Raw genomic sequence first — 13,943 nt, forward strand, 5'->3', positions numbered from 1 at the left:
TGCAAAATCATGAAGAATGATATGTCAGAAGACAGTATTTAGAAAAAAAAACACGAACTGGCCACTTCACCGGGAGCGCCAGGTTCCCGAAGTCCCTCTGATAGTGGCCAATATTTCCAGAAAATCTCAAAATATCTTCAAGAGTTCATGTTTCGCAAAATCATGAAGAATGATATGTCGTAAGATAGGGTTCAGAAAAAATCACGAACTGGCCACTTCCCCGGGGGCACCAAGTTCCCGGAGTATCTCCGATAGTGGCCAATATGTCCAGAAAGTCTAGAAATGCATCCTAGAGTTCTTGTTTTGCAAAATCATGAAGGATGATATGTCAGAAGACAGTATTTAGAAAAAAAAACACGAACTGGCCACTTCACCGGGGCACCAGGTTCCCGCAGTACATTCAATTGTGGCCAATATTTCTAGAGAGTCTAAAAATGCATTCCAGAGTTCATGTTTTTCAAAATCATGGAGAATGATGTGTCGCAAGACAGGGTCTAGAAAAAAAAAATCACGAACTGGCCACTTTCCCGGGGGCACCAGGTTCCCGGAGTATCTCCGATAGTGGCCAATATGTCCAAAAGTCTCGAAACGCATTCTAAAGTTCTTGTTCCGCAAAATAATGAAGAATGATATGTCGCAAGACAGGGTTCAGAAAAAACATGAACTGGTCACTTCCCCGGGGGCACCAGGTTCCCGGAGTATTTTCGATAGTGGCCATTAACTCCAGAAAGTCTCGAAATGCATTCTAGAGTTCTTGTTTTGCAAAATCATGAAGAATGATATGTCGCAATACAGGGTTCAGAAAAAAAAAACATGAACTGGCCACTTCCCCGGGGGCACCAGGTTCCAGGTGTATCTCCGATAGTGGCCAATATGTCCAGAAAGTCTCGAAATGCATTTTAGTGTTTTTGTTTTGCAAAATCATGAAGATTGATATGTCGCAATACAGGGTTCAGAAAAAAAAACATGAACTGGCCACTTCCCCGGGGGCACCAGGTTCCCGGAGTATCTCCGATAGTGGCCAATATGTCTAAAAGTCTAGAAACACCTTCTAGGGTTCCTGTTTTTGCAAAATCATGAAGAATGATATGTCGTAAGATAGGGTTCAGAAAAAATCACGAACTGGCCGCTTCCCCGGGGGCACCAAGTTCCCGGAGTATCTCCGATAGTGGCCAATATGTCCAGAAAGTCTCGTAATACCTTCTAGAGTTCCTGTTTTGCAAAATCATGAAGATTGGTATGCTGCATGTGAGGTTTTAGCTAACGTTACAATGTGGCCACCATGAGCGATAAGGAGGTTACCCCACGACTCCCCGGAATAATTCCGGAACCATGACAGCTTCCGTAAGTGGACTCCGGTTCTTAAAACTAGAAGGAATATGTGATCGATTGGTGCAAAAATTTTTAAAATCCGTTGAAAAATGACTGAGAACCAGCTATTTGAATTTTGAAATTTTCGTCGAAATGGGGGTTGGGGACGTACGTGTTAACGGACTTTTTGACGTCCGCCACAGGTAGCTGAACCAAAGCTATCTGTGTCCCTGCTGGCCCTTTCCGTAGCTTAACGGCTGCGGCGGCCACCTGCACATCGCACTGTTGCCGCAGTGCCGTGACGAGCTCTTCCACTTCGGTGATCTCATCGATGTCCTTGACCTTCAGAGTCGCCTCATGTGTCAGAGCCCTCACCTGCACACCCTCACCAAGGACCTCTTCTGCCAGCCTCTTATAGGCGGCGCCCTTGTGCTCCTTCTGGCGCTTCAGCTCCAGGATCATCTCGCCCGTACGAGTACGTCTAATACTGCGAGTCTAGAGAAGCGATGGGTAGCAGTATTCACCTGTCTAACAGTCCATGCGGTGCACCTTGTACTGGTGTATAGTCTCTCTACCGAATCATGCATCATGGCTGTTCGCTGATTCGTCGCACGCCGTGGTCTGCCAGCTGAAATCTACAGTAACAAAGCGTACATGCTTCCAATTAGCTAGCAAAGATTTGGAACAGCACAAGACAAACTATGTCCTGACGTCGACCTTTACAATTGCCCAGACCAAATTTTTATTCATTCCTCCGGCAATACCCCACATAATCGGAGCTTGGGAGCGTTTGGTACACTCCGTGAAGGTCGCCATTGAAGCAGAAGCAAACGGTCCTCGAAAACTAAATGAAGAAACTCTGGAAACTATGTTAGTCGAAGAAGAGTTCCCTATCAACTCGAGGCCTCTTACCTGTATTCCGCTAGAGTCGGAATACCAAGAATCGATAATTTCTTATTGATTTCTGTTGGGTAATTCTAGAGATCTAAATATTCCTCCATCTGAGTAGATTCCACAGTAAGGAACCCTACGGAGTAGTTGGAAGCTAGCACAATCGATTTGTGACGAGTTCTGGCGTAGATGCGTGAAAGAGTACGTACCAATCATCGCTCGACGGACCAAGTGGTTTGCAGATATGCGGGACCTAAAAGTAGGAGATTTAGTTTTGATGGTTGAAGGGACGACGGCGCGTAATCGTAGTGGATCCGTGGATGCGTAAAGAAGACGATTCCGAGGAGAGACGAACGAGTTCGTCAAGCACTAAGGTACACCGGGGCGAGTTGAAACGGGTGGGGCAAGATGAAACACGAAGTTTTGAAATAGATTTCAATACAATTTGGAAAGTTTTCCTTCGCTCAAAGATTGTTTGGATCAAAAACATTGTGTTATGGCGATCAAACTGTTTATCATCATTAGAAAACATCATGTTAACCCGCTGTTTCATCTTTCCCCACCCGTTTCAACTTGCCCCGGTGTACCTTACTACGTACAACATCGGGTGTCTTCAGAAGATTAGTACAGCGGTGAAACTAGTTCTACTGGACATCACGAAGAGCAGTGCACCTGAAGGCGTTCTAGATGGTGGCTCCAGAGAGGACTCATAGGAATTTACACACGTTCACGGGAAGGAATAAGTCACGATGATCCCTCCCTGCAGTACAGATTCATTGATCGAAGAGGCGAACGATCGTCAAACAAAGACAATTAGGAGGTCATCACACACTACAATGCGTGCGATCAATCACTAAGGGCCTGGATCGCAATTTAGCGAGACAAAATTAATTACCCCGAAACGAAGCATTTCCAGCACATGGTGTCTTCGACAATGTTTTTGGTAATAATCAGGGGCTTTAACCCTGGAGCAGTTGCGTCTATGACTACCTGCAGCGACGCCGCGCTCACACTGTGTACCACATGCGTGCATTTTTTATGGTGCGTGTATTCAGTACACGACGCGACCGCTCCCGGGTTAATTGCCAAGAGTTTAGTAGTTCGCAATTTAATTATTTTATGGCTTTATCGGCCTTTTTCCTACTCAGAGCGTAAGAGAGTAGAGATCAAAGTGGATAATGAAATGATAGATATGATAGTGTTCGCTAGGTTGCGAACAAGTGTGAAAATTTATAGAATGGGAAATTAGGCAAGAAGGCAATGTATTGAACGAATACATTGAGTGCGTTAAACTTCTGCCGTACGACCTGTGATTTTAAACAGATTGGCTTGGTTGGTAGTTCATCAGGTATCAGAAGGCCGGCTCCAGAGGCACGTTATCCTCCATTTGGGACATTTGTGCCATCGCCATACATATGAGCCTATTTCATCATTTACCTGAGGGAGAATGGGACAAGGGATGGGAATTGGGAAAGGGAAAGGTGATGAAATAGGAAGGGGTGCCCTAGAAGAGGGAATGAACGCATAAGCGCAACGAGAGCTCATAGCTCATACCACAACGGGGTTAATCAGTGCCCTGAAAAGGACACTGTAAAACGCATAAGCGTAAAAAGAGCCTATAGCTCATTGGAGGTAGCTTGCGACGTCATGCGACTTTCAATATGACATAGAAAGGCACGTCATCAAAAGCATCCTCAATATTCAAGAAATCACCCAAGCAAAAACTACATTTGAGCGAGTGCTTCTTGAAAACGTATACAACTTTATGTAAAAGTGTCACTGTGGACATCCCAAATTGGGAGACATGTGAGTTCACATGAACAGGCATGTTAGCCAGACGAACATCACAGATGTGATAATCGACAATGTGTTTCGAGCATTTCAGAAAGAACGACGTAACCAGATAAATCTGGAACTTATTCCTTCTTTATACAACGCACGCACCCTTTCGGGATAAAACTACAGAGTAATTTCATGCCATGAAAATACCCAATAGAAAACTACAAGAGTTCAAAACATATTTGAAAAGCTCAAATCCCTCTGGAGAAAAATAGGATAAAGCCCCATTTGCTCCAGGAGATTTGAAGTAAGCAGAGCTTTTTAGTGCTCACTAAATCGATTCTATAGCTACAATCCTCGGGGTAGAAGCTAAAGATTCGTAGCTATACAAAAGACTGGTTTATCCGAAGATATTTAGAACTTGAACAGTTCCGAGTTCCATTCAGGAATACCTCTTGCGGTCCGAACAGACCGCAGAGGACAAGCTTCTTTCAAAGCAGTAGCTATGGTATACCACAATGAAGGGCGTTGTAATAACAAAACCATAATGAAACTCTCTTGGAGTAGAAATGGAAGCGAGTTATCCATAAAATGTGATCGCAACCAATTATTACAGGTTCCCTAGCTTGTTGAGCAGGGACGCCTGAATACGCAAAGTTTGCGAAGGAACACTCCAAAGTGCGAAAAGGTCAAATGGAGAGTCCTCATCTGGCGCATGCCAATCAGTCAACTTATGACAAATTCTGCTCATGCAGAGTTGGGTTAGGTGCAATTCTATGTTAATTTAACCATGAACTGTACTACCTAAGTATTCCATCAAACTGAAACATCTCAAATCAATGTTTGAGCTACTTCAGATGCCATCAGCGAAAAGATGCTGAAAACAAGAGCTTGCTTGAAGGCATTCATAAGGAAAGGTTGAAACATACTGTTAACGTTATTCTAAAATAGAGCATGCTCGAGGCACGACAGTTCATCTATAATAAAAAAAGCAAATCTGGGTTCACAAGGTAACCTAAACAGAAGTTACCCTACGAAAATGAACTTTTTGAAGTAGATCCACTTGGGCTACATACGCTTTTTACGCTGAAAATTGATCTGAGGTTTCCTTGTCGTAGCCACTACCCAAACTAGACAGGATTACACTCTTCACAATCACAGCACAAAAAGGAAACATCAACGACGAACCAAATCGTGGTCAATTGAAAAACGCCAATGGCGAAAACGCATTAAGCGAACCCATATAGGCAGTAATGTAAGCTAATTAACAACATTTGAATAACCCCGCCCTTATTTAGCCTCAAATTTGAGACTTAAGAAGGGCAACTGATTATCTCGGAGAAACGCAAGGTCCACTGCACCATTGCTCCGGTTAGCGCAGTAAGGGCGTAATACTGTAGAGGACGCCCTAATTCTCCACAGGCTCCGTTTGTGGTTAGGTTTTTATTAGACCCCCCTAACCATTCATTCTTTGGCACGGTAAGCATAAAGCCGCATAACACCATGAATTAGGGGTCACCTGTTTAGTGGACTCTTACCACTGGATCAGGCGGTCCGTAGTGTTATTCTTAGCCAATTGAGACAACCGCTACCGACACTACACAGCTATCTAGGCTGATCGGGAAAAGAAGTTAACATTGATGGTCAACTTCCAAACGAACCCGAACAGCCGGCTTTATCGGCCTTTTTCCTACTCAGAGCGTAAGAGAGTAGAGATCAAAGTGGATAATGAAATGATAGATATGATAGTGTTCGCTAGGTTGCGAACAAGTGTGAAAATTTATAGAATGGGAAATTAGGCAAGAAGGCAATGTATTGAACGAATACATTGAGTGCGTTAAACTTCTGCCGTACGACCTGTGATTTTAAACAGATTGGCTTGGTTGGTAGTTCATACCACCATATCTGGACTGCCAAAAGTTTCAGGCACCCGACTGCCTATGTATTGTTCTATTTTCATCGCATAGGGGTATGATTGTATCGCGGCGTGGTAGTTTCGCATTGATCACAAATTTAAAAAAAAATCAAGCGTATAAAGAGACGAATACTGCCAAGCCAATGCATCATGCCAGGTTACTTTGGGCTGGTCACATCGCATGGATGCCGGAAGAACGACAAGTTAAGATAATATTCAGTAGAGAACCAGGGAGGAACCTTAGCGACTTCGTGGTAAGCCACGTACACGATGGATGCCTGTTGAAGAGGACCTCAGAGCACGTCAGGGTGACTGGCAGAAATTTGTCCAAGATCCGATCCAGTGGAGATAAATTCTTCATTTAGCTTGGCTTAAACCAAAGATGTCCGATTAAACGGAATGAATTTTAGTCAATTAACCATAATCAACCCTACTCACAACATTGTATCCACCCACTTCACCTCACGCGGATGTTCAAACAGCGAGCTAATGAATTCAGCCAGCCGGATCTGTACACGAAGCGAAATTTCTGTTCTTCACTCAAGCAAATTAAACCCGCGCAGCTGATGACCAACGGCATTATGATTAAATAAAATAAGAGCAAAAGTACACCGATCGCGATCAGCTCTCAACGTCCCAGCCCAACCCACCATACCTACACTCCCGTTCAAAAGTTTCGGGTCACCCCCTCAAAAACATGTCATTTTTTTAGGTCCATATCTCCGCCAATTTGCGTCCGATTTCAAAACCCTAGGTTTCATTCAAAAGATAATAAGTCAAAGAAACTTTGAACATGATCAAAAAAAAACTTTATCAAAAAATTTTGTATGTAAACTTAACTCAAAGTTGCCAAATTTTCTAAAAATAGGATATAAACTTACGGCAGTGTCGCTAGAAATTGGGTCGACCAAATTTTAAGATGAGAGCGGTAATATGACCCATTTTCTATTAGCTTTCAACTGCTTTTTACAGAACTTAGCTAAAAAATCTAGAAAAAAAAGTTATTAAGTAAATTAATCCTTGATGTCATCGGCCAAAAGTTTGGGGTCACTTTCGTAAAACATGGAAAAGTGATTTGTTGATATCTTTGTCATCGTTTATTCAATTTTAATTCTTCTTGGCTTATTTGAAACAAAATGAATGATACTTACTGCATAGACATTGAACCACACATATTTGTTGAAATTTACATACTAAAACTTAACGTAAAGTTGCCTCATTTTTTGAAGCGTGGTAAAATGTGCTAACTTTACATAACATTTTTATATACAAAAATCGTTAAATACGTTACGTTGAAAACATCAAACGTAAATTTAGTTAATTATCTTTGAAATGAGCCAAAAATAATTAAAATTGAACTATACATGATGAAGATATCACCAAATCACTTTTCCATGTTTTACGAAAGTGACCCCAAACTATTGGCCGATACATCATATTGAGGGGTGACCACAAACTTTTGGTCGATGACAGCAAAGATTAATTAACTTAATAGCTTTTTTTCTAGATTTTTTAGCTAAGTTCTGTAAAAAGCAGTTGAAAGCTAATAGAAAATGGGTCATATTACCGCTCTCATCTTAAAATTTGGTCGACTGAATTTCTAGCGACACTGCCGTAAGTTTATATCCTATTTTTAGAAAATTTGACAACTTTGGGTTAAGTTTGCATACAAAATTTTTTGAAAAAGTTTCTTTTTAATCATGTTCAAAGTTTCTTTGACTAATTATATTTTGAATGAAACCTAGGGTTTTAAAATCGGGCGCAAATTGGCGGAGATATGGGCCTAAAAAAATTACATGTTTTTGAGGGGGTGACCCCAAACTTTTGAACGGGAGTGTACATGGATGCCAGATCGAACAACCAACCAACGCCTCCCGTGTCCGTTTAATGTCGAAGAAACCCTTCCGCCATTGAACCGATTAAGTAATTTCCGTGCATCAAACCCCGCGATCAGTCAGCGTAATGACAGCATCCCTAATGTTTACCTTCATCCTTCCGGCACCACCGGGGGTAATCGATCATTTTTCGCGTGAGCAAGCAGTCATAGCAGCAATTACACGTGACATAAACCAGTAGCTGTGTTGCAGCAGTAAAGGTGATCATGGCATGGGTGGCGGGCAGTTGCGATTGCATCCGATCAGGTTTCACTAATCCATCCTCTTTTTCTGTTATTTACACGGTCGGTCGGTACCCACATGAGCCAAGTCAGGCTGGCTTAGTAACGGGGAGTATATTATATTATTGGGCGCCGCCGTTCGTAAAAGTCTGTCTAAGCAAGGTCCACGCTAGTGAGTAATGTCTTGCGATGATTCCCAATGGGCTACGCATCGAACATCAGCCAGCAGTAATGTTTCTATGGGAGCAAATGGAAGTGAATGGTCCCACTCAAGAGGTTGAGAAACATTGATTCAAATGGAGTCAACCGATCCGTGGGTTGTAGACTTCAACATAAGTATAATTATGATATGGATAAATTGCATCTAACATTCAAGCAAGCGCCGTTCCTCATCCGGTGATTTTCTTAACAAGTTTAGGCTTTTTTCCTGCATTGTACACAACACACCCAATGCTATGGTCAAGTTAAATCTCATGTTTGTTTCTCGGTTATAAGTTTAAAAATTAACGAATGAATAATTAAGCTTTGGATACTGCTTTCAATATTTCACTCAAATTACAACCGCACAATGTTTAAAGCATACCCAATCATCCTGAGGACCTTTAATTATTTTTTTTAGTGAATTTTATTTTTTTTGTGCTCTCACAAATGTTGAGACTATAAATATATAAGCCTTGCTAATGATATTGGAAATTTTCCTTTCGTCCCCCTAATCTATATATGAAAATGAGTTTGAAGTCCCTTTGAGGCAAAAAACTCGCGAACGGGTAAACCGATCAGCATGACTCTTGAACGGTTCGGTTCGTATTCGTGGTGACTGTGTTTATATGTACAAAAAGTTACGAAAAACAACTAGAAAGGTAATAACATTGATAAAGCACAACTTGGCAAGACAAAGTTTGTCGGGACAGCTAGTTGCTTGGCTAGTTGTATATAAAAATCGCGTGGATCCCAAATAACATAGCATAGCATAGCATAGCACGAATACTTGCACAAATCGTGGATGGAGTTGCAAATATAAGCATATCCATCGCTGTTATAGATTTTGCTACTATCTACAATAACATAGACCCACTTATCTCCACACACCTGGCCAATTCCTAGCAAGCATTTTATAATAGATGATAGGATGGTAAAAATAGCGAATAAAGAAATAGGATAGAAAAACAATATAGTGTACAAAAATAAATTGGAAGGATCTTACCAAGTTTCATATCGTCGGACGATCGCACCCAAAGGCGAACGCGATTAATTATGCTGCGTTGCTCACCCCATGCAGGAGCGATGCATTCACAGCAAGAAACGACACAATTCTTCAGAGCTAAGACTCGACAACGTTACTGACTACGCTGGTACGGATTTTGATCAACATGACATCTCAAACATGAAATTCCAGTTATAAGATTGCACACTTTCTATGAGAATTAATACTTTTCCAGATGATTTTTTTTTGTTTATACATTTATTAAAACTAATCAACTAAATACACATACATTTGGATCAAACGAAAGCACAATTTAAAACAAAATTTAATGCCTCTACTGTTTTTTGGTCATTGGCGTCTAAAATAAAATTTACATAGGTAATAAATGCTTTTAGAGCCTGGTATCGGCAACGTCTATTCATATTCTTCAACTTCGGTATTTTTAGACTGATGAATGTCATCCTCCTTCCTATATTTGTCTCCAACCTAGAAAGGAGATAATTCCACAGAGCACTGATCCTTGGGCAGGCGGCGAGTTTGTGCTCTAAGTCCTCCTCCGTATTAGGGCACTGATGGCAGTATGGACTTGCAACTCGGTTTTGACGATGAAGTAGTTGCGCATGAGGGATCTTTCCATTTACGACCAAATAGTACACCGACCGTTACATCGATGTCACTCCAATCCCAAGCAACACACATGTTATATAAGAGTTACGACAGCGCAAGTTTTGGTTGTATTGAAGTTAATTTTACGTAATTCCAACATTGTGTAGGAATAACGTCAAATAAACTTCTATACAACCAAAACTTGCGCTGTCGTAACTAATATATAACAAGTGTGTTGCTTGGGATGCTGCTCCATACTCTTTTCCAGGAAATATTGGCGTTTTCTTCCATGACTTTTGTTTTTTTTTCAGCTGTTCTCGGAAGTAGTTATGAAGAGATAAAGCAGATGGGCTTTCTTCTATTCGTCTTGGGATATACGGTAGAATTTTAGAGATGCTCTTCAAACACGGGTAGAGAGCAGGGATTGCAGCTGAATTCGGGGGATTTTCCAAATGCTGTCTCATAAGCAAATGGGATTTCCCTGATTTCAATCAGGAATCTGGTGACAAGCAGTGATTTGCATTTGTGCATTGGTAGATGCAGGTTCAAACCGCCCATACTTCTCGGCAAAGTAAGTTGTTCAATGGGAACCCTGGTTGGAAAACGATCCCAGATGAAACTCCCAATATACGAAGTCATACGTGCTACTGCTTGGTTCGGTATACTGATAATCGAGGCAAGGAGCCAAAGTCTTGAAGAACGTCACCCCCAGTACTTTGATTGAGTCTTGAACCCTTAGCCATACTGTGTCGTTCACGTTACGCTGCGGACCCAAGTTTACAGCGACGGTTTTACTGATATTCAATGAAGACTCAGAGCATTCCCCAAAACTTCGAAACGTTTGTATGATGGCATTTAGCTTTCGTTCATCGGTTGTGACAATGGTTATGTCATCTGCATATGCCACCACGAGATCATTTGGTCCATTACAGGTAGTGAGTAGTTTTTCTAGGATTGGGTGGAGGTATAGGACAAATAAATGCATGCTCAAGTGATCGCCCTGTCTAACAGAACGCTGGATGGGGAAGCTAGGAGCAGGGATGCCAGATGATTTTTTGAAAAAATCTGTAACACTCTTTTCAAAAATCTGTATCCTATACAAAATTTGGGAGAAAAATCTGTATCTCCTGTAGCTAAAAAAATCAGTATTACATATAAAACGAAATCTGTATGGAAACTCAAAAATCTGTATAATACACATAAATCTGTATATATGGCATCCCTGGCTAGGAGTGAGATTTCCGTTAATAAGTAAACGAGAATACGCGGAGGATATAATCTTCCCTTAAAGCTGCACAAAGTTAGCATTCAAATGGATGTTTCGCATCACGACCTTTAGATAGTTTTGATTGACCCGATCAAAAGCATGATCAAGATCGAAAGATATTAGTTTTCCACGCATTCTTTTGCAGTTTACTTCCACAAAGCGGTCTTTGATCGAGTGGACGGCTTCGAATATAGTTCTATCGGAATTTGAACATTTTTGACTTGAATTTAGCAAGTTGTTTTTAATCATTACCTTCCCTAGTCGATCCTTGAGGATTCTTGGTAGCAGCTAATAGTCATAGTTGAGCAGACTTATCGGCCTGTTCGCTTTGATAATCTGGTCACCATCTTTTTTCTTGCACAGAACAATTGGGTTTTTAAATTAAGAAAAATGTACTGATTTTTTGATTTTATACAAAAGAGCACCTTTTTCTGAACCACCATGATTTTTTTCAGATTTTTAGAACTTTATTTTGGTTCCTAAAATCAATGACCGAAGAGATTTTTCGAAATCACCTTTTGACAGCTGGCCAACTGCTTGACAGCTCCGCTCAGTACAAAATGCGATGAGGGGTGATTCGACAAATCGCTCCCATACAAACTTCAAACTGATTTTTAAATATGTTCCCGGGCACCAAAATTCATGAAAATTTTGATTTCGGCTCAGTTTTGCATGCAGATCCTGAATATGGAATTATCTCAACACCGCTAAAGAAGCCAATTACCCCTTCGACAAACTTCTCGGAGATATTACCTTGCAAAGCCTCATTGATGATCATGTTGAGCTACGGATGAATGATATCGAATGTTTTAATGTAGGATTCTTTCGGAATTCCATCACTACCAGGAGACTTTCGAGGTGCACTTGATCTTATCGCAAAGAATAGTTCAGCTGTTGTAATTTCATCCATTGAGGCAGGGGCGCCAGGTCAATTTTTGAAAAATCTGGATGATTTGGGAAGTTTTGTCTGGAAATTCTGGATCATGTGACAAACCCTACAAATTCCGGCCAAAACCTTACAAATTCCGAGAAAAACCTTACAAATCTCGAAAACAAATGTCTGGATCTTCCAGATTTTTGCAAAATGAGACCTCGAAAATCTGGATAAATCCAGATAAATCTGGAAGGTTGGCAACGCTGGCTAGTGCTACGCCATCCGGTGAGCTTTTTGGGTCGTCGTGTCGTGTGTGTTTTGATGCTGCTACTAGCAGTTCCACAAACGGGAGTGTCGAATGTTATCGTGTTGTGTTTTGTGTTTTGACGTGTGAGGGTGGGGAAATGACATGGGGAAGAACGGTGTAGATTGTCGCAAAATGTGTAAAATGATGACATCCGATGCGGAAGACTCCTAGTGGTGTTGGTGAAAGATCTGGTTCGTGATTACCGTCTCCAAAAATATATAATAGAATGAAGACTGAAAATTGTATGTGAGTAATTCCTGCTCCTCCGGCCGTACGACACCCTCGGATTTATTGAAGAGAATTCGGAAAACAATTACGTGTGTGCAGCCAGGCTTTAGGCAGCGTTCGCGATTGTTCGTAACACAGACTGGTCACCCACCGTTTTGTTAGCCGCTGCAACCGCGGGGCTGCGGAAAATTGACATCTATTCATGGCTCCTATTGGGAATAATGGATTAGCCGGAGCAAGACAAATACTTGGTGAGATTTCTTAATTAACAATTTCATACATTTAAGGAAGGAAAATAATCTGTCTTAACAAAACCTACTATAACCATGATAATCCAGACAAAATACTCAATTATACTAAATCCCACACCACTCTCAAACCAAAATCCCAATGCTTTCTATTTACGAGGGCTTCGGTGAGTCGCTGGCACCTCGATAAATAGATTTCATCCCTTCCCTACTATCCCTTCCCATGCTCATAACAAAGGATATACAACGCTATATGTAGGTTAATTGAGGTAGGCCAAATTTCGTTCCAGAGAGCGAGCAATGGCGCTTAAGCACAGAGCTTAATCCTAGGCTTGTTAGCCAGGACACATGGTCCAAATGCCTGTGCTCCATCCCTGAAGCAAAAAGGCCCATGGAGTGACAACATTTCTTAGCTATGTCACTCCCAACGTTAGTGATTAAATACACTAAAACACTCACACCAACACATCTACATGATCTACTCAAATACAATTACACAATCTGAATCTTACCGCATCACTCGCTTATAGTGAATCCCCAATCAACCCATTCCATATATCCTCTTTGACACTTATGGGAGTGTCGGTGAGTCGCTGACCTCCTGTAAAGTAGGTGTCATATCATCACATCCTTTCCTATCCTCGTAACGGAGAAGATGGACGTGGCCGGCAATGGAAGTTCTCATGTCTTTTTTACTTCAACCTCTGATTGGATAGCTATTCTTTCCCAAATAGCATTCCATAAGCAATTAGAATAGGAGTATTAGAGTTTTAACATGACAACTTTCAGTATGCAATCTACGAATTACTCCGTTACCACGCAACGCAACGCAACGCAACGCAACATAAAAATCTAACATTCAAACGTTCATATGCTTTTGAAAAATTGCTTTGAACATTAAACATTTTGGCTTTAATTCTGTTGACTTCAACTATGCCATTTGTATTTTGATACAACTGTTTATATGCATGTTTAAGTTGCCGAATAGAAACTCATTTGTTGTGTGGAACTCACGAAAAGCTTCATTCGTTTTCCATCGAAAAAACTCCTTATTTTTGGTTTGGCACACTCGATCCACCAGGACTATCCAACTATCAAAATTTCGTCTTTCACGTACCCATCGCAACCATTTCTGCTGAAATTCTTCAAGGTTTTGTTCATTGAGAATGTGTGCACGTATGCACCAATACCCACGAC

This window comes from Aedes albopictus, chromosome 1 (assembly GCF_035046485.1).
Source record: "Aedes albopictus strain Foshan chromosome 1, AalbF5, whole genome shotgun sequence".
In the NCBI taxonomy this organism is placed as follows: domain Eukaryota; kingdom Metazoa; phylum Arthropoda; class Insecta; order Diptera; family Culicidae; genus Aedes; species Aedes albopictus.